Source organism: Crotalus tigris, unplaced genomic scaffold, assembly GCF_016545835.1.
Source record: "Crotalus tigris isolate CLP2741 ecotype Arizona unplaced genomic scaffold, ASM1654583v1 scf7180000018183.1131761, whole genome shotgun sequence".
Classification (NCBI taxonomy): domain Eukaryota; kingdom Metazoa; phylum Chordata; class Lepidosauria; order Squamata; family Viperidae; genus Crotalus; species Crotalus tigris.
The window spans coordinates 830534-851867 of NW_024096870.1; positions in this window are offsets into that span (position 1 = coordinate 830534).

Below are 21334 nucleotides of genomic sequence, written 5' to 3' on the forward strand. Positions count from 1 at the left end.
ATAACTATAAGGTAAACATAAAACATGCACAATTATGAAAAAGGCAAGTGTTACATCAAACAATGCATAAGACAATACATAATTTGAGGTTTAATCTTGTGGTTCAGTCTTCATCAGCAATGGACCAAATTGGTGATCAGCCTGGTACAAGTGTCTTTGAGTCACGACCTGACTCACGTGGCTTCACGATCTGGATCTCAGCTGGGTAAACTAGTTCATCAAGTGGGTGGGCCCGGTGCGCAAGAACTGTGGGCCAATAGTTCTGGTATGCAGTCTTGTCTCCCAGTGAGACAAGGTCTTCTTCCTGTGAAGGAAACTGGAGCCAAATCTGGAACAGAAAAAACTGGAACCCAAGCTTCTCAGGAATGAGGGGAACTGGATTCACAGGATACTCAGGAACTGAAAAACCTGGAAAGACATAAACAGCTGGATCTGGAAACTCAGGAACAGCTGGGGCTGAAGAATCAAGATCAAGAACATCAGGAAACTCAGGAACAGCTGGAGCTGGAAACTCAGGATTAGGAACATCTGGAAACTCAGAAACAGCCGGAGCTGAAGAATCAGGAACAACAGCTGGAACTGAAGGGTCAGGAACAGCAGCTGGAAGTGAAGAATCAGGAACAACAGCTTGAGCAGAAGACTCAGGATACTCAAGAACCGAAGGGTCTGGAGCCACCGGTGGAGTACTGAAGAGGGCTGCTACTGTTGTCGTCAGGGTGAGGACTTCATGTGTGGGTGTCAGTGTATTTAATGACATGGAGTCCATGAAAGGCAGTAAGTCTTTGCAGGCTTCTATAAGGCTAATTCTTGGGGTGCTGAGACAAGTGATCAAGACAATCAAAACTATGCCTAACTTCAATTGTCTCCGCTTAGACAGGGTTTTGAAGCGGATTGGTTGACGTTTACCGGGTGTCTGAGGTTGAAGGTTGGCACTTTGATCTGAAGCTGGAAATGCATAACGTTTTGGTCTATGTGGCATCTGTCTATTTGGACAGGCCAAGAGCTGAAGACTTTCTAGCCAGATCAGTTCTGTTATCTGTGTGGCAAGGTTGGGCCATTTTACTTGGTTGACAAAGTTCTTATTTGTTGGCACATGTTGCCATTGTTCAGGGCTTAAGGATGTTTTAATCCTTTTCTCTCTATTGCTTACATGGACGTAGAAGTGTCCACTTTGTTTGCAGATGTAGCTTGACATCACCTTGCTGTCTGCGTAGAAGGTGGTGGACTGTAGTTCAAGGCACAACATCTTTGTTGTCAAGTTGGTCAGCTTTACAGCCAAAGTGGTGCCATATAGCTGTAACCTTGGTATGGTGTGGCCTTGTTGCATTGTTAGTCTTGCTTTTCCAAAGAAGACACCAAGACTGCAGCACTCCCTGCTGTAGACTCTGATGCATCTTATGGTCACAAACAAGATAACGTAAATGTGGCTCTCCCTGCTGTAGAGTGAGACGTATCTTAAGGCTGCAGACACCTTCGTAGACACATCTAAGGAAGTGTACAACTCTTTCTTCTGCACTGGGGCAGGTGAGCTGGAGACATACGTGTGCTGCACTTGCATGCTTTGGAGACATTTTGGGAGTACGCTCCATGACTCCCAGTCTTGGGGGCATTGTTTGTCTTGTTTGTCCTTTATGGACAAAGCTAAATTGTAGTAAGTCTTGCTTGTCTGGAACACGGTTGCTTCCAAAACAGGTTTGGTTGTCACAAGCATGCAGTGTTGTTCTAGGCGCGGTTGGAACACTGTTGCTACCAAAACAGGTTTGGTTGTCACAAGCATGCAGTGTTGTTCTAGGCGCGGTTGAAACACTGTTGCTACCAAAACAGGTTTGGTTTTCACAAGCGTGCAGTGTTGTTCTAGGCGCGGTTGGAACACTGGTGGAGGTGGCATGGCTGGCTGGTAACTTCCTTCGGTGTATTGTTGGCTGAAGGTATTTTGCCATGTCATGTGCAAGGGACCTTGTTGGCTTGGTCTGAACTCCTGTAGTAACTTAGTGTGGTTCGAGCTCTTTCAACCCACGGCTGGTTTGCTTTTGAATGGCAGGAGGTGCCTGTGACATGCGATTGTTGGGACATACTGGAATGTGTCTTGGATATGTGGCGGAAAGATGAGGCTGTTCCAGACACGTGGGATGGATCTGCGTGCGACCATTGGGATGGTGCATATGAATAGCGGGAGACTTCGGACTCGGCCCTGTCGACCAGTCTGCTTTTCTGGTGAGGCTTGGGCTGTGGGAAACCCTGTGAGCTCTCTAGAAACTTCTTGCATTCCTTGTTTAGTACCTTGAGGTTGTGCATCTTGCTATCGATTCTTGAGTCTCTTAATTGTTCCTGAATATCCTTTAGTTGCCGTTCAGAGTCCATCCATTTCAGATAGGCATCTTCCTTATCTCCTTCTACTGCGTGTGCGCGTTCTGGGGAGAGTTCCTCCTTCTGTTCATGGTAGAGTTTGTACAATCTCTCCCAGCCTCTTTCATGGCGCTTGTAGATTGACTCCCATCTTTCCATCAGATGTGAGTGCATGGCTGCAGTGGGCTGGTTGGTGTATCTCAACTAGACTGATAGGTTGAACCCCTTCTGCTAGACCAGTAGGACGCTCAGCTATGGCTAGGATAGGTTCAGTGTCCTTCTCAGCTATTTTGAAGAGAATTTGAAGAACTTCTCTCTTTGACCACTAGGAGTCGCTACTTGTAGATCAGCTTCTGAGGTGCTGTCTGTGGGTGGAGATGCCACTGGGTGCGTTTTCCTGTGTTTGTGGGTACTTCAGTGCAGTTCACCCTTTCACCACTAGGGGTCACTTGCTGTGGGTCAGCTACCAGGGTGCTCTGGCTTCGAGGTTCACCCTTTGTCCACTAGAGGGGCTTCTCTGGGTGCGGTTAAAGGCTTGCGTGTAGAGCTTCCTTTAACCACTAGGGGGCGTCTGGAGAAAGGCTAGCCAAATTCTTCCTGTTGCCACGTTACTGCTAGTGAGCCACTGAGAGAATGTAGAGGTGCAAACTCCCACCTGGCGAGTTGCAGGCTGGAACTCCGGGTCATCAGCTGTGATAATAGGCAAAGGCAATTGGCTCTTGCTTCCTGTCTCTCAAGCTGGAACAGCTTAGCCTTCAGCTTGAGTTGAGTGAGTACTTTTGGTAAGTTCACTCTGTGCCCTCTAGGGGGTGTTAAAAGGCTAGCCAAATTCTTCCTATTACCACGTTACTGCTAGTGAGCCACTGAGAGAATGTAGAGGTACAAACTCCCACCTGGCAAGTTGCAGGCTGGAACTCTGGGTCATCAGCTGTGATAATAAGTAAAGAGACTTGGCTTTGATTTCTTCTGCCTAAGTTCTCTCAAGCTGGAACAGCTTAGTGCTCAGCTTGGGTGAGTGAGTGAATGCTTCTGGTAAGATCACTCTGTGCCCTCTGGGGGGTGTTGGTAGCTTGGGATAACTTTAAGTAGCTTGCACTTTAACTAACAGATTTGCTCTGTTGTGTGCTGAATTAATTGTGGCTGTTGTGACTCAGCTAGAAAAAAAAATTGCATGACCACCAGGGGGTGCTTCTGTGATGATTCCTCCTTATAACATTGGCTGAAATTCCGAGCATACCTAGGGCTGTCACTATGGCAACAGATGAGTTTATTGAAAGGCAATAAACCTTCCTTTTGTCTGAACTTTAGAGGCAGTCATTAAACAGTTCTTTGTTTCAGGCTGCGTGGTTCACTGGCAAAGAGGGGAGGGGGAAAGGCCCAAGCTCCTTTTGGTGTTAAAATTCAAACTTTTCATGCAAGGAACAAAAGTGTAGATTTTTTGTTTTTCTTTCTCCTCGCTATAAACATTAATTTGAGAACAGGTCCAAGGTAATTTTGAATCAGATGCAAGGCACTTTTACTTTGAGGGTTAGCTAGCAAGCGAATTAGCATAACAAAACCTCTGAATCACTCCTTGAAAGCTGTTTTTTACACAGACACACTGGCTTTGCTTTGCAGGCTTTTAAAGGCATCAAGAGAATCTTTACTTCCTTGAAGGTTAATGTAGAGAAAAGGCTAACCAATTTGATTCTCTTTCTTCAAACTGTTGCAGCTTTGAGAGGAGAATTAATCTTTGCCAATTTACTATTTGCTTTCAAAAGATGGCACAAATTATGAAAACACTTTCTTACTATTCTGACACAAACTTAAGTGATCTCTTTTAAATCCTGTCAGATAGTTAACTCAAAAGAAATGATCTTATAATAAACAAAATATATTTTAATGAGAAAGATTACTTGCGTTCACGTTGTGATTGTTGTTGCTGGAAATACATCTTTGTTCATCTTTTAGATCCTTCCTTTAGGTAAGAAAGTGTTATTGCTCTTCACACCATCTTTATGCTTATAGGGAGACCTTCCATGGCCCATGCTTCTTACAGACAAAGAGATTCCCATGTGGCTTGTCTCCAGGAAGTCTCCCAAAAGACCTTTGGAACTCCTCCCACTGACCCATCCACATACCTAGCATTTAACCCAATAACTGCCAGACCTTCCAACATAGAGCTGGGCCATAGAGCTATATGGGCCATAGAGCTATATGGGCCAGAACAGCATCAGATTAAATAATGTAAGGAACTGAAACAAAATCATAATTGTAGGTATGGAGTAAGACAGTATGGAACAGTTTATTCTCTGACATTATCACTGTGCATGTGCATAGTCTCTTTGGCAGCCAGAGCAGAAATAACCATGAAGATACAACTCCTACGCCAAATTGAAGGGGACAGTCATACAGTGGACCAATTGAAGCATTGTAGGACACCAGCATTCATCCTTCATGTGACATAGAAAGTTTGCATAGGAGATATTGTTTTGTATTCTGATGGAAAGTACCACTTCCAGGCTTCAGCTTTTATCACTAGTAGGCTGTACCACAATGGAACTTTCACTGTGTAAGTAGGCCACCTTAAAGCCAAGGCAAGGAGGCTATGGGGATGATCCATAAATAAGAAATATATGATAAGACAGGGTGAGTTCATGTTAATCTTATTCCCTCTCATATATCATGTGTAAACAATGTTTGCAGGAAAAACATATTTTATCAATGGGATCCTAGATTCTAGTTTTCATAAATTCTTATCTGTATGAGAAGTGATTATAACAAAAGAGTAGAACAAGCATGTTATTTCCTTTCTTTTTAATGGAATTGCAACAATTTTCATATTCTTTCATCTGTTTTAGTTACTTGCTTTTATTGTTTGCAATTCCTGCCATTTACTTTTAACAACTTCTTTTTCTGTTATCATTTTAATGAATATAAATGACAGCATAATTTGCAGATGATTACTTGGTGGGGGAAAAACTAATCCTACTTTCAAATTGTATTGTACTGTAATTCTATTCTATTCTATTCTATTCTATTCTATTCTATTCTATTCTATTTTTGGTTGTTATTTCATGAACAACTCTTCTCTGATGATATATTAATTTATAGTCCATTTGAGGCTTCATCTATGATCAGAGAGCAATAATTTGAAAGCATGTGGGCACATATTTATGACAATTCACTGTGGCCAACTTGCCACGGGGCAACTCGTTGCGGGACAAGAGTTACACTAATATCAAAGAAATAGAATCATTAAAGAAAGGATGCAAAAGGAGGGACAGAATGAAATGTGAATGACAAAAATTAAAATAGTTTTTTATTTATTTTAAATAATGAAATTGAATTGTTAAATTGTCCCATGGCAAGTTGTCCCGTGGCAAGTTGGCCCTGGTGAGTTGACGGTGATGAGTTGGCCACAGCAAGATGGCTGTGGCAAGTTGTCCCATTCCGTGTGGGCATTATTTTGTTTGCCTTCGCTTCTTCCTTCTGATTTTAAATTTCAGGTTTGTAATTAGGATGTCAGAGAAGATTTTCCAATCTATTTGGCTCATAGAAAGATCATTGAGGCCATATACTCTAGCCATATATATGTTTTAAGCATTAATTACATTTATTTAAATAGCAGAAAGGAATATATATATTTCACTCCAAAACAAAACAAAACCCCAACCAAAGAAACTAGCATTGTTTGCAAGCAGGCCATTAAGAGTAGACTCCAGATTTGTAAAATTAAAGTTTTAAAAATAAGTTACAGTATTAAACCACATATTTGATACATTGATTCAATTGAATACTTTTATTAATTAGTGTAAGCAGAGAAAACTTTAGCTTGCTTTTGACTTAAAAAGAACATTATCTTTTCACAGTTCTCACCTTATGGAGAAAAAAAATTAATATGGAGAAAGCTTATAAGCTTATTTATTTGTGGAATATTTGTGGTAAATATGAAAACCTTTTCTCCTTATAGGAGAAGGAAGTTTATCATAAATCAGGAAGGGTGAAATGGAGAAGGACCAAATTAACCCTTTTGAACTTCCTTCCCCATTGCTGTTATTTCAGCTGCTGCTATTCCTTTACAGACTGTTTCAAGTAATCCTTGCTAAAATATATTCCTGATATTCTACCATCTGACTGTTTGGGTGAATATGAGACATGTTTTCCAACCCACTATTAATATGAGAATTATTTGTAAAATAGTCTTTTTAAGCTCTCAAATAATAATTGACAGTATACCTAGCTGAGAGTTTCTATATTTTATATATTTATTCCCACCCCTGTCTTATGTCTTATGATTCCTTAAGACAGGGTGTCAAACTCACAATCTCTCGTGACGTGTTGTGATGTATCACGACTTTTTTCCCCATTGCTGGCACTGGGGTGGGTGTGGTTTCGGCATGACGCATCCGGACCACGGGCCGGCAGTTTGACACCCCTGCCTTAAGATTTTCTTTCATATTTATACAATTTCCAGGTAATAAATCAAAAACAACAATTTCCATTCCATGTCTATATATTAATACAGAGTATCACAGGTCCAATTAATCCATATCCTCCAATATCCTCTATAATTTGTTGCCTACTGCCTTTTCAGTAACCTGCCCAAGAAGTGGAAATTATAAATATGCCAGTGGTTGCCTAATAACATTGGATCCAGAACTAGCCTTTGAGGAATAGGCAGTCAGCACCTGCTTTGAGGCAACCAGAACTCTCCCTCCTTTAGGTAAGTACTGATTACTACCTGAATTCATTTTCTCATTTCATTAGGGATGTCACTAGGGGTGCCATGATAGCAGTGTTCCAATATCTCAGGGGTTGCCACAAAGAAGAGGGGGTTTGTTATGTCCCGAGCCTTGCAAACGGCTCGGGCGTTTGCAGGCAGTCCCGGGCAGGTGCAAAGCTGCCCGGGACCAGACAGGCTGTCGCCAGCGCCGTGCGCATGCGCGGGTGCTGGCGCGGGAAAAGTAACCCATTTACCCGGGAGTTGCCTATATAAGAGGCTGCGAGGCGTTTGGGCGAGGCTGAAGCCATCTTCCTGTAAGCTGAACGCTGAATAAATGAAACTGAGAACTCCAGCTGCTTCTCGTGTCTGTTTTCCCGCCACGGACTCAACACTGGCGACGAGGTGGGATGCCTTGCACTACCTGGAAAGGAAGAAGTGTAAGCTTACCCAAGGAGTCCTGAGCGGCGAAAGAGGAACGGCGTCGACTCGGCAGCTGCCCGCCAATCCGGTGCGCATTCGGGGGTAGGCTGGCTGATAGACCCGTCTCCTGAAGATCCGAAGATGGCGAAAATCGGAAGGCTTTCGGAATTCGACGTCTCACATCCAGAGCGGTGGGAGTCCTACGTATCCAGAATGGAGAACTACTTCAAGGCAAACCAAGTGAGGGAAGATAGCTTGAAGGCGGCCACCCTGCTTTGCGTTTGCGGCCAAGACGCCTTCGAAATCGCAGAAAACCTTGCAGCACCTGTCCCAGTAGAGTCTGTAAGCTACGCAGACCTGAAGAAGCTGCTGAAGGAGCATTTCCATCCCAAGGTGTCCGTTATCTCATGGCGCCACACCTTCGAACAAAGGGATCAACGGTCCGGTGAGTCAGCCAAGGAATACATCGCCGCGTTACGGAAGGCCGCCAAGCCCTGCGAGTTCAAGGACCTCGAGGAACGACTGAGGGACCGATTCGTGTGCGGGTTAAGGCATCGCGAGCTACAACAGAGACTTTTCGCAAAGGAAGAATTGTCCTTCCAAGACGCCTTAAGGGAAGTCACCGCAGAAGAAGCAGCAGGCGGCGCCGTCAAAAACATGCGGCCGATCAGAAACAGTGCAGAGGGTGCGTCCGTGCACCAGGAAGACGTCCGACGAAACTCCGAGGAGGATCGACCGTCTACACCCCGCGACCAGAGGGAAGCTCTTCGGCTCCGCTCACGAGGATCGACCTTCTCGACAGCGAAGGAAGAGAACCAGCTCTTCGGCTCCGCTCAAGTGCATCGGCTGTGGAGGTCGCCACAGGAGAACCGACTGCAAGTTCCGCTCCGCTACCTGCCGGGCATGCGGTAAACAAGGGCACATTGCAGCTGTGTGCCTGGGCCGACGAAAGGCACAACCCCAAGAAGAACGCCTGAAGGGTACCAGATTCCCCAGCCAGAATAGGGTAGGTTTTTGCGCTTCGCGAAGAAGCATCTGTAGACAGGCACACACAAGCCCATGAAGAAAAAGCTGTCACTCAACGTGAAGCTACAAGGGGTTCCATTATCTATGGAACTAGACACAGGGTCTGCCCTTTCCATCATTTCATTGCATACATTTAGGAAGATTTGTTCCAGTAGTGGGACTAAGGCCAAGTTAAGGCCTTCTGATATTGTATTAACAGATTTTCAGAACTCAAGAGTGTGTGTTAAGGGGGAGGCCACCCTTAACGTGCAATACAAGAGTTTTGAAGGTCCACTAGACTTATTAGTAGTAGGGGGTGAACGAACGAGTCTCATAGGACTCGATTGGTTTGAGGCCCTGGGGATACACGTCACAGGACTCAATAGCTTACAAACACTCGACCTACAGGAAGTCTGCAAAGAATTTGCAGATGTTTTCAGCCCCCAGCTGGGCACATTCAAAGGACCACCTGTGTCCTTAAAGCTAGACCCCACTGTCACTCCCATTAGGATTAAAGCAAGAAGGGTCCCTTTTGCTTTAAAAAGTAAGATTGACACTGAACTAGACAAACTAATCCAACAGGGAATCCTAGAACCTGTTGATTCCAGCCCGTGGGAGACCCCCATTGTCACGCCTCTAAAGGCAAATGGGGACATTCGCATTTGTGCTGATTACAAATGCACACTCAATAAGGCATTGCAGCAACATGCCTATCCTGTTCCTGTGGTCAGTCACATCCTGGCCTCTCTCAAGGGGGGGCGTGTTTTTGCAAAGCTTGACCTAGCTCAAGCATATCAACAGCTGCCTGTTGATGATGATGCTGCCATAGCTCAGACCATTGTGACCCACAGGGGAGCCTTTAAAGTAAAAAGGCTACAGTTTGGAGTGAATGTCGCTCCTGGGATTTTCCAAAGCGTTATGGAAAACACACTACGAGGTATACCAGGGGTCTGCCCCTACTTTGACGATGTCTTGATTGCAGGAGACTCCACACACATTCTAGCTGAAAGGCTTAGGGCTGTCCTGTTAAGATTCAGGAAATCAGGCCTCAAGCTCAGAAAAGACAAATGCCAGATTGGGGTGCCTTCTACTGAATTTCTGGGATTCAAAATTGATGCTGCTGGGATTCATCCTGCTGAATCCAAACTAACTGCTATTTTAGATGCACCCAGGCCAAAGTCTAAGGCCGAACTTCAGGCCTTCCTAGGCCTCCTGAATTTCTACAATTCTTTTCTTCCACATAAAGCTAGTGTAGCTGAGCCTCTTCACAGGCTACTAGACAAACAGGCTGTGTGGCTGTGGTCACAAGCGCATGAGGCTTGCTTTAAAGAAGTCAAGGCCTTGCTCACTTCTAACAGTGTTCTTGCACATTTCAACGAGTCTCTCCCTGTGTGCATCGCTTGTGATGCGTCCCCCTACGGGGTTGGAGCTGTCCTGAGTCACCTCAGGTCTGATGGAACTCAGGTTCCTATTGCATACTACTCCAGAACACTGTCTTCTGCCGAGCGCAACTACGCTCAGATAGACAGGGAGGCTCTGGCTGTTGTTGCTGGAATTAAAAAATTCCACGATTTTCTATATGGCAGGCATTTCACGGTCTTCACTGACCATAAGCCTCTGCTGGGACTGTTTACCACACGTAAGCAGACTCCCCACATCATTTCCCCTAGAATGCTTAGGTGGTCTATTTTCTTGTCTGCATATGATTTTTCATTACTCCACAAGCCTGGGAAAGAAATGGGCCATGCTGATGGCCTCAGTAGATTGCCTCTGCCAGTAGTAGAAGCTGACCCCGCGCCAGCTGTCAACATTCTATCAATCCAAGCCTTGCCCGAGCTCCCTCTTAGTGCCAGGGATGTTACCGCTGAAACAGGTACAGATCACACACTTTCACGTGTCCGCTCCTGGGTCCTGTCCGGGTGGCCTGAGCACTGCCCTAGTCCTGAGTTTCAGAGTTTCTGGTCCAAAAGAACGAACTGTCCCTTTCTCAGGGTTGTCTGCTTTGGGGAAACAGAGTTGTCATTCCCACCTCAATGAGGACTAGGGTCTTAGAATCCCTCCACGAGGGTCATCCTGGCATTGTTCGTATGAAGGCTCTTGCACGCAGCCACTTGTGGTGGCCTGCTTTAGATAAAGATATTGAGGCTAAGGTGCACGCATGCCACCTGTGCCAACGATCTCGCCCAGAGATGCCCCAAGCTCCTGTGCATAGATGGGAGGAAACACAGTCCCCATGGTCTAGGGTGCACATTGACTACGCTGGGCCCTTTCAGGGCCAGTTCTTCTTGGTCCTTGTTGACAGCCATTCAAAATGGCTTGAGGTTGTGCCTGTCTCATCCACCACCACTGCAAAGACTATTCAGGTACTGAGGGGGATTTTTGCTGCACACGGGCTGCCAGATGTCATTGTGTCCGACAACGGCCCTCAATTCACCTCCTCCGAATTCCAAGCTTTCTTACAGGCAAACCTGATTCGTCATGCCACGTCTGCGCCTTTTCACCCGTCCACCAACGGTATGGCTGAACGCATGGTGCGCATCGCAAAGGACGCCTTGAAGAGACTCACCTACGGGGACTGGCATCACAGGTTGGCTGACTTTCTCCTTTCTTATCGCACCACACCGTCCACTTCTACAGGGAGAAGTCCAGCTGAACTTCGTTGGGGGCGCCAACTTACTACTAGACTTGACCGGTTGCATCCGGACAGACTGCCTTCATCTACCTCACATCCTAGGGCACCTAGACAACTACTTGTGGGTGCCCCGGTTTGGGCTCGCAATTACGGGCCTGGTCATACATGGGTCCCCGCTTCTGTGTCCAGGATCACAGGTCCTCTCTCCTACGAGGTTGCCCTGGACAACGGTCGTGTCCTGCGTCGGCACATCGACCAACTTCGCTCTAGGCGAGACTTTTCTGCTGAGACTCCTGGGTCTTTTCCAGGGGGGGAGGGGGACCCTTTGGAGCAAAGGGAAGGGCAAGAGCTACTGCCCATCTCCACTGAGGGAGCCACAAACGGCTCGTCCCAAGGTTCTGCAATTGCTCCGAAAAGAAAGTCATGGAGCTTACCCACACAACAGGCACTCACGCCTACTCCAGCCAGGGAGTCACCCCGGGGGCATACTCACTTTCCACACACATCACACAGCACTCCAGCAACGGAGGATACCCGGGGGCATCCCAACAAATCATTCCCCGCAAGAGAGCTGGCACACAATTCCCAAGGTTGGCCTGACCTTACCCCAAATCCTACAGGGGGTCAAACATACACAGAGCTAGTCGAGGAACCAAGTCCCGACTACAACAACCCTAGCACAAATCAGGGAACACCTGAGTTTTGGGAAAGTACAGAAACCCACACGAGCCCGAACACAGAATGGGGTTCAGGGAATGGACAGCCTCCTGACAGGTCTTGGACTGACCTAGGAGGTTCTACAGAGACGCCCAGCAGCGGCTATCACTTCAAGGGGCCTGAGGGTCTACAGCTAGGTAGGTCAACCAGGTCACAAAGTAACAGAAGCCCTGGCCTGACGAGCCCGGTGGGCAAGCAAGCAGGCCAGGCATCGGGGCACAGTCCTTGGAAGACACCAGGGCACAATAGAGAGAACAGGCTCACGCCTCCCTCCAGTCAGGGGACTTATGCCAGTAACCCAGAGCTAAGAAGGTCACAGAGAGCAAAGAAATCTCCTAAGTATCTAGAAGATTACATAACATTGCTGGCAAGGCAAAAGCCAGTAAACAGTGGGAGCACTGGGGAGCAAAATGTCATATAAAATAAATGTTGTATGTTGGTAGTAGTTTTAGCCCGGGGGAAAGGGGTGTTATGTCCCGAGCCTTGCAAACGGCTCGGGCGTTTGCAGGCAGTCCCGGGCAGGTGCAAAGCTGCCCGGGACCAGACAGGCTGTCGCCAGCGCCGTGCGCATGCGCGGGTGCTGGCGCGGGAAAAGTAACCCATTTACCCGGGAGTTGCCTATATAAGAGGCTGCGAGGCGTTTGGGCGAGGCTGAAGCCATCTTCCTGTAAGCTGAACACTGAATAAATGAAACTGAGAACTCCAGCTGCTTCTCGTGTCTGTTTTCCCGCCACGGACTCAACAGGGTTTATCAGTCGTTATACTTCAAGCTAACCAGCTAGTCTTAATCTTTTAAGACTACCCAAGTTCATCTGGAAGGAAAAGGCGGAAATCCTTCTCATGAGATTTGGCTAAATGGTTTCATGTGTTACATCAATCCATGACCTTGGCACAGGGATGGTAGAATAGCAGTTTTGTTTTTGGTTGTTGTGAGGAGCCTTACCCACAGAGAGTCCTATCTGTGAGATTAGTCCAGAAGAATAATTGGAACTATTGCTATATATTATCCTCCTAAAAATGTCTTTCCAGTGCTATTTGATCTCATTGCCAGATTGAAACGGATTTATCTAGGCTGTAATTCTAGGCAATTTTAACATCCTAACTCTGGGGCTAGAGACAGTTTGAAAATTCACGACCCCATAACAGCCTTGGTCTTAGAGGAGAGGAAATGTGAATGGATGCTTAATTTTTTTCTCCCATCAAACTTTGTCATCGATTGATCAGTTACTTGTGCTAATGGGCTTGATTTCAGAGAATTTGAACTATTTAAGATATAATAGTACAACCCAGAAATTCCAGAAAGCTGACACAGTTATGCTCCAGTCAATAGTGTACAATAGTTTTCATATGTGGGTATTGTTAACTCTTACATGTTTTTTAGAATGAGATAAGAACTGAACCAAGACATTTCCTTAATGAAAATGCAGAATGACACTTGGGCCTGCAAACTCAACATTGTTGCCCCAAACCAGGATGACCCTAGCCATAGAGCAATCTTATTTTTAAAACATACAGAAATAAAATATTTTTCTGTCCTAATTTGCTCTTACTTAAAAAAAAAGTGCACAAACTATGCAGCAGTTTTGTAACTACTGTGTCCAAAGTTCAAGTAATGTCCAAAGTTCACTTGATAAATCTAACATTTTGATCTGATATTGTTTGCATTTCGTAGGAGTACGTTGTGGTCTCTTTGATCTAATATAAAAGGATTGGATTGATTTTTTATCAGGCTTATAAATTAAATGTAAAGAACAACTTTATGATTATAAAGTATTTGAAATTGTATGTATTACAATTACATAAATTTAATTTTAACCTTTATAATAAATGCTAGAAAGTATATTTTATATACATATATGAAATGTATATATATCCATTCATACATGGAACCAGATGTTTGAATTCAAACTATAAGTAGTAACACAGAAATGACTCAGAAACATTCAAAACAAATAAACATGCACTTTTCTGTTAACAGAAATCATAATGAATTGCAGTTTATAATAATAATTGTTCTTGAATATGTAAGGATAAACCTTATTTTCTAAGCACTGAACAAAAGAATAACACTTTAAAAAAATCCTGCATTAAACAAAACCAATCTTAATAACATATGAACCTAGTAAGAAATATTGACAGGGTTTGGGGTTTTTTGGCATTGTTTTAATCCAAAATTTAGATAATTCCTTAGAGATGGGATGGAATTTCACTGGAACCCTTCAGAATAAAGAAAATAAAGGATTTCTCTAATCAAACATAAAAACAGAGGAACACTATTGAATCAGATCAAAGTTTATTTCATATAGCATTTTATTTCTAAGTAGCAACAAAAAACTTATGAATTCCTATGTCCTGTAGAAAATATGTATGGAATAATGCATTCTTATTACTATGTCTTGACGGACTATGCATTCAAGATTTCAGAAGCAATTAGAATAACACTGTGAATTCAACATATATTATATATAGACAAATATACATGCACACATAATAGTTGTTAAATTTAAATGTTTTTATATTTCTTGTACACACACACACAAAGACATTGTTATACAAGAAATACAAAAACATTCAAATTTAATAATCTTAATTGTACTATGTATATATGCGTCAGATACAGGTGGCCTGCCATTCTGGTGGAGGGGGGAAGTCGTCCTCTTTGGGTGAGGCATTCTTTGCATACTTTCACTTTTGCTGTAACACTGTACTTGTTTAGGAAATAGGAAGGGGGAACACCTTCAGAGATGGGACAGACTCTTTCCCAGCTGGTTTCAGCCTGCTACCAGGCTGTGCACCGAAGATGAACCGCTATCTATCCTGTGCTTTGGCCAATACAACCTTGTGGCACTATGTTGGCTGCTGGTGGACTAGTCAGGGAGGCTGGGTTTCATTGTGAGAAGAATAACGTTGTTTTGCATGGGAATGTTAAATTTCGCTTGGCCTTTACTGCAACCACTACCTCTCAGTAAAAGTTCTTTTGATTAACCACATGGAGTCAAGAGTTGTGCTTTCCTGAGGGGGCTGCTGGGGCAGCTCCTTATATTAAGCGGAATCTGCAATAGTGATCAACCCAGAAAAGCTTTTATCTCTACCATGGGGAATGTGCAAGAGATGTCAGCACAAGGTAGCGACCAAGATGAAGTTGAGTGCTGGGGGGAAGCCTTTGCTAAGGCAAACCCCGCAGCAGACCTCTCTGAATGGATGAAGGAGGCTGCCAGCCTAGGGGACTCATCAAAACCCAGGTGGTCCATTGGTGTCAAGAAGAAGGATGATTGGGAAGGGAGGACTAAGAAAATGACTCTCAATTGAGGTAACCAGCAACACAAATGGCAAGCAGACCTAGAAGAACTTGAGTTTGAGGAGGAAGAAAGTGGTGAGGTCGACCACACTATGTGCACCATGATGGAAGTGTTCCAGAGGCTTAAGGTACGCAGAACTCTGGCAAAGACGACCTCGGCAGAGGCTCATCAAGCTTGAGAAGAAGGTGATGGCATGAGAGCTTCTTCCTTAAACACCACCGTGGGGGTCCTGGCAACCCTGGCTGGTATGGCAGCAGTGGCAGTATCTGCACAAAGGGACCCTACCAATGCGGCAGGAGGTGGCAGAGGAGCAGGTGCTCACAGAAGAAAGGCCCTGTCATTGGGGGTGATGTTTGATGGAGACTCCCAGCAACTATGATTTTCCCTGGCCCACATCCTAACTTACATGCAGGAGTATGGGCCAGACATCTCCACTGAAGGTGCCAAAGTGAGGTGTGTCACACTGACGTTGGATGGAAAGCTACCTGCTGGATGATAACCTTCCATAATGCAAATGCACCCAAGCTGAGAAACTTTAATTGTTTTATGACTGCTTCTCCACTGGTTTGGGGACCCTGTGGGTGACTGGAAAGCTAGAGACCACATTAAGAGCATGAGGCAGGAATGTTGAGCTGTGGTGGAGTACATCGAGGAATTCTGTGATCTGGCTTGTCGCCTTGACTGGCCAAAAGACATCCTGTCAGCTGTTTCAAAGATGGGCTGAATGAAGATCTTTATAAGCCTTTAAGAGCCATGGTGGTGCAGTGATTATAATGCAGCACTGCAGGCCACTTCTGCTGGCTGCTTGCAGTTTGGCAGTTCAATTCTCACCAGCTCAAGGTTGACTCAGCCTTCCATCCTTCCGAGGTTGATAAAATGAGGACCCAGATTGTTGGGGACAACATGCTGATTCTATAAACTGCTTAGAGAGGGCTGTAAAACACTTTGAAGTGGTATAAAAAGTCTAAGTGCTATTGCTATAATGCTTGCATGGCTTGAGGAGCCCTGTGACCCTACACATCTGGTATGTGTGTACTGAAGAAGTGGAGATTGATTAATCTTGAAACAAGTACTGAACAGCAAAATTCTGGAAGAAGACCCCTCTGGAGAAAAAAGAAATCTCAAAACCCCAACTTTCACCACCCAGGTTGACCACCTGCTTCAAGTGTGTTCAAGAGGGGCATCGAGCTGCTGAATGCAAAACTGGACATCCAGCAAAGAAAGCCAGCCCAAAACCCCACAGGGAAAATGACAAAACTTCCAGCATAAGCTAAGGAGACAGCACTGAAAGGAGTGGAGGTTGTAGAGTTCATTCCAACACCAAAAGGGCTGAAGGAATTTTGATCCCACCAGATGATGACCAGAGGTTTAATGACATTGAGGATGATGATGGCCCCCGATAAGTGACTGTCCCCATAGAGCTTTATGTTCCAGAAAGCCAAAAACTTATTGTGTTAAGAACCTGCCACGACTCAAAGACACCAGATCATTTTGGATTTATAAAGATGCTGCACCTAGTCAAGAAACAATTTTGATGGCAGTCCCTTAAAAAGGACATTGAAAGCTATGTTGCTAGTTGTCCAGTGTCAGCGAAACATCAGCGAAATGCCAGCAAGGGAAAACCCCCAGGACTGCTTCAAACTGTTGATGAGCTGTCAGCACCCTGGAGAGAGATCTCTATGGATTTTATTGTTGAACATGCGGGAAATAGTGTAATCTGCGTGGTGTCTGACTTATTTTCTAAGCAAGTGCAATTTATCCTTTGCCAAAAGATTCCTACTGCACGAAGTCTTGCAAAGCTATTTTTGCATCACATTTATTGGCTACATGGAGCACCTCAACGTGTTATTTCTGATAGAGGGGTGCAGTTCACCTCCAAATTGTGGAGTTGCTGGGACAGGACCTTACAGTATGTATGTCTATGTGTAATATATGGTGAATTCAAAGTGTTATTCTAATTGCGTCTGAAATCTTGAATGCATAGTCCTTCAAGACAAAGTTATATATGTATAAGATAGCTGCCTTGAGTGCTCACGAGATATGGGATAGAAAAATCATTTAAAAATTGCATATTAGATCTAGGTTAAGTAATAGGTATAGTAAAATCAATGAAACTTAATTTGGTCATGAGTAATATAATCCCTATTGATTTTGTTTGCAGAAAGCTGGCAAAGAGCATTGGAAATCATGGCTGATGGCATGGTAGCATGATAAGTCAGCATGATGGTGCTGCAGTAGCCACAATTTTGTCAATACAACTAGTCTTTGAAATTTCAGTCCATAGCATAATGTGGTACCACATTTTAATCCACTGATGGTGCAGTGGTTAGAATGCAGTACTGCAGGCTTACCTCCCATAGCCAGGAATTCGATCCTGATGGGCTCAAGGTTGACTCAAACTTCCATCCTTCCAAGGTTGGTAAAATGAGGACATGAAATTGTTAATTCTATATAAAATTATTAAGATGTGTATTTTATATAGTAGAATACTGTACTGTATTACATAAAAACAGTATTGATCACATCCATGAATGCCTGAATATATTTGCATTTGAGTTTAAGCTTGAAAAGATAAGTACTAACATTCTGAATGTTAGACTGATAGCTGGAGCTCTTCTAATATTGGTATTCTACAGGTGAAATTTGTTTTTATTACATAAAATGGATCAAGACAATAATTTTGTGGGGGTTTTGCTGCTATTTTGTATAAAGAGTATATGAAAGATTATTGGACTGAGAAGAATACTTATTATTTCCCCTTACCACCAATACTTTAAAAAGCTAAGATATTTTGCTCATTTTTATATGACAACTGTATTTACTGCATCTACACCAGACATGTCAAACTCGCGATGTCACATGACGTTGTGCGACCTATTGGGACTATTTTGCCATTGCCGGCAATGGGGTGGATGCGGCTTCCATGTGACGCGTCTGGCCCGTGTGCCAGTTGTTTGACACCCCTGATCTACACTGATGCAATATGAAAGAGCAATCATTACAGGTCTATATCAGATCATGTAATACAAATAAGCTTCTTGTTAGGAGAAGTGATAAATCACATGCAAAATTATTTGCAGAACTTTCTTCTTCTAATATTAACTGGATAATGTGCAACATTCTTATTTCTAACATGCAGGTGTTTTGAAAATAATTAACCCAAAGTGTCTTTTTCATTTAATTTAACAAAATTAGGGACTAAGCCTATTATTTTTGTTATGGTAAAGTGATAATAAGTAATTTTTCACAATGAACCCAGAGTTCTGTTTGGATTTTGCAAAGGAGAAAGTGAGGTACTTCACAAGAGCCTGTAAACCAAAAACAGTCGTAAATCTGGCACTAGTTTATGAAAATTCAGCTGGGAATGTCGAACACTTCTAAAAGTAGTCTAACAACTGTACATTTTGCAAAAGAACCATAATTAAGGAATGACAGAGAAAGGCCATCTCACTTCAATTGAACTGATTAGAGTTATTCAAGAAAAACAGGATCTAAATTCCAAATAGGTTTTTTCATACCTGCACGGAGCCTTTTTTTTCCCCCGCTACCAACTGCCTTTCATCTGAGACATGTTGCCACATGCTATTGGAAAGCAATCTCCTGGAAAGGAAGCCACAGAGTGGTGTCTTATAATCTCAACCTATGTTTGTAAATTAAAACTAATAAAAACAGTATATAGTTCTCTTGTTCTATATTTCCTTCCTTGTCTCCTTTATTTCTAAGTGAAAGCAGCCTTTAGGCAGAATGCTGTATAACAGGGGTGTCAAACTGCTGGCCCGCGGGCCAGATGCATCATACAGAAGCCGTGCCTACCCCATTGCCGGCAATGGCAAAACTCTCTCAATACGTTGTGCGACGTCATGTAACATCGCAAGTTTGACATGTCTGCTGTATAAGATTAGCTTTCCTTAATCAAAAGCCCTTCAGATGTGTTTAACTTCGGCTGCCACAATTATTAATTGATTTGAAATTGGTTTACCACATAATGAAATAGGTGTTCTGAAAACTCAGGAACCAGCATTTTCTATCACAGCTTTGCATTGGATGGCATGTAGGGTTTAGCCATAGACATTCACAGTAGCAAGGGAAGGCAAATGAACCATAAACTTTGTCCCTTTTGTAGAGCAGAGCTTATATGGTGCCCTTGATTTTGGTCATTTTGCTAAAAGCCCCCAATATATTAGATTTTAAAATGCTTTATCTTCCTTTTAATTGATATTTGTTGAAAAAGTAATAGTAAAATACCAAGCAAATTAAGTTCAGAAAAAAAATAATGAGAGAATAATGAGAGCCTTTGATTGTGTGGATCACAACAAATTGTGGCAAGTTCTTAAAGAGATGGGAGTACCAGACCATCTTATTTGTCTCTTGGGAAACCTATATGTGGGTCAAGAAGCAACAGTGAGAACTGGACACGGAACCACTGATTGGTTCAAAATTGAGAAAGGAGTCCAGCAAGGCTGTATTCTGTTGCCCTGCCTATTTAACTTATATGCAGAGCACATCATGAGAAAGGCAGGGCTAGATGAATCAAAAATTGGAATTGAGATTGCCGGGAGAAATATCAACAACCTAAAATATGCAGCCATTATCTGAAATGATTTAGGGTCTCCTGCTTGAATAGGGAGTTGGTCTAGAAGACTTCCAAGGTCCCTTCCAACTTGGTTATTCTGTGTCTTCTAATTGTAGGTCAATTTTTTTATCAAAAATAATCTATTGTTTTAATAATCATTCATTACAATCCAAAAATGCATCTAAAATATCTGTGATCTATTATTAAGAGAGAAATTTCCTCCCAGTGAGAACAATTAACCAGGCTTGCCTTCAGAAATTAAATTTGGTTTCTTCCAACTCTGTTATCCTATATTATTCTATTCTTTATATTCTAATGTTTTTGCATCAGATGAGGTTTGTTTCAGCTCTTTATCCTGTAGGTCTTTCATTGTATTCTCTTTTATCTGTCAAATCTTCTTTAAAATCTGTCCATAAAAGCAGGCCTCTTTACTGATATTATAGCTGCTATTTTCAGATCCCATTAATCAAAGATCTCAAGTATTTCAATGTCATATGATTTTCTGTCATTTTGTCCCATTGCTGACGTAAAATAAAAGGGAAGCCTTTCTCTCTTTTTCTTTTTCTCTTTTTTCCATTTCTGCCTGGAATCTTTAGTCCCCTCTAGTGACCAACTTCTGAAATCATAAGCCTTGAATTTCTGTTATGACTTAAGATAGACTATAAACAGTTTATTTCCCATGAAGGTGCTATTTATTTACATAATTATTTCCAAAATCTTACAGCAAAAGTCCTATATTCCAAAAATGTCTGGTCTGCTGATTTATAATTTTCTTGAAGCTTTATTTATTTATTTATACTCTGGAAACTGCTTAGAGAGGGCTGTAAAGCACTGTGAAGCAGTTTATAAGTCTAAGCGTTATTGTTATTGCTATTTAGTTTTTTGCTGTCTTTTTCAAATTTTATAAATTCTTAGTCTTATAGTTGATTTTTCTTGTATTTTGTAATGAAGGCATACTAACCATATGGCTTTGCAAACCTGCCATTTGAAGACAGTCTTAAGGTAGATAAATAATTTATGAAGGTGATTAGAAAATGAGTTTAATGAAGCCAGTGTTCTCATAAAGGCTCTACCATGGTTGAGAGCCTGATGGCTTTTCTTTATCTCTCAGCTTTCAAACATGTGGGAAACAACTGTTCTGCAGTCTGTTGGTGATGAGCAGATGTTCAGAGCACAAGTGGATGATATCCCATCTTCTCCTTTTATGAAAAGATTCCATAGGACCAATCTGCTTCTCGGTCATTTGATGTTGTCTCACATGCTTGGAGGGGTGTTAGCTAGCTATTCCTCATCCAGAAACAGCATCTTTTGTCTTCTTATTGTGGCGCTCATTGTTGCCACATTTTCCTACCTCCCAGCTTACATTTCATGTTCAGAGACAAAGAAAATAAAACTGGATTTGCAATAAGTGGGGAATAGTTGGTGACATTACAGGGCTCAATTGAATTGAAACCCAGCATATCTAAAGTGCATGGTTTATTTATTTTATTTATTAAAGTTTTATGCACCTATCTAACTATAAGGTGACTCTGGGAGACTTATAGATTATAAAATAAAAAATAATTTAAATAATTTAAAATATTAAAACTATACAGATTAAAATTTTAAAAACCGGTTGAGAGAAAGGTGAGAAATTA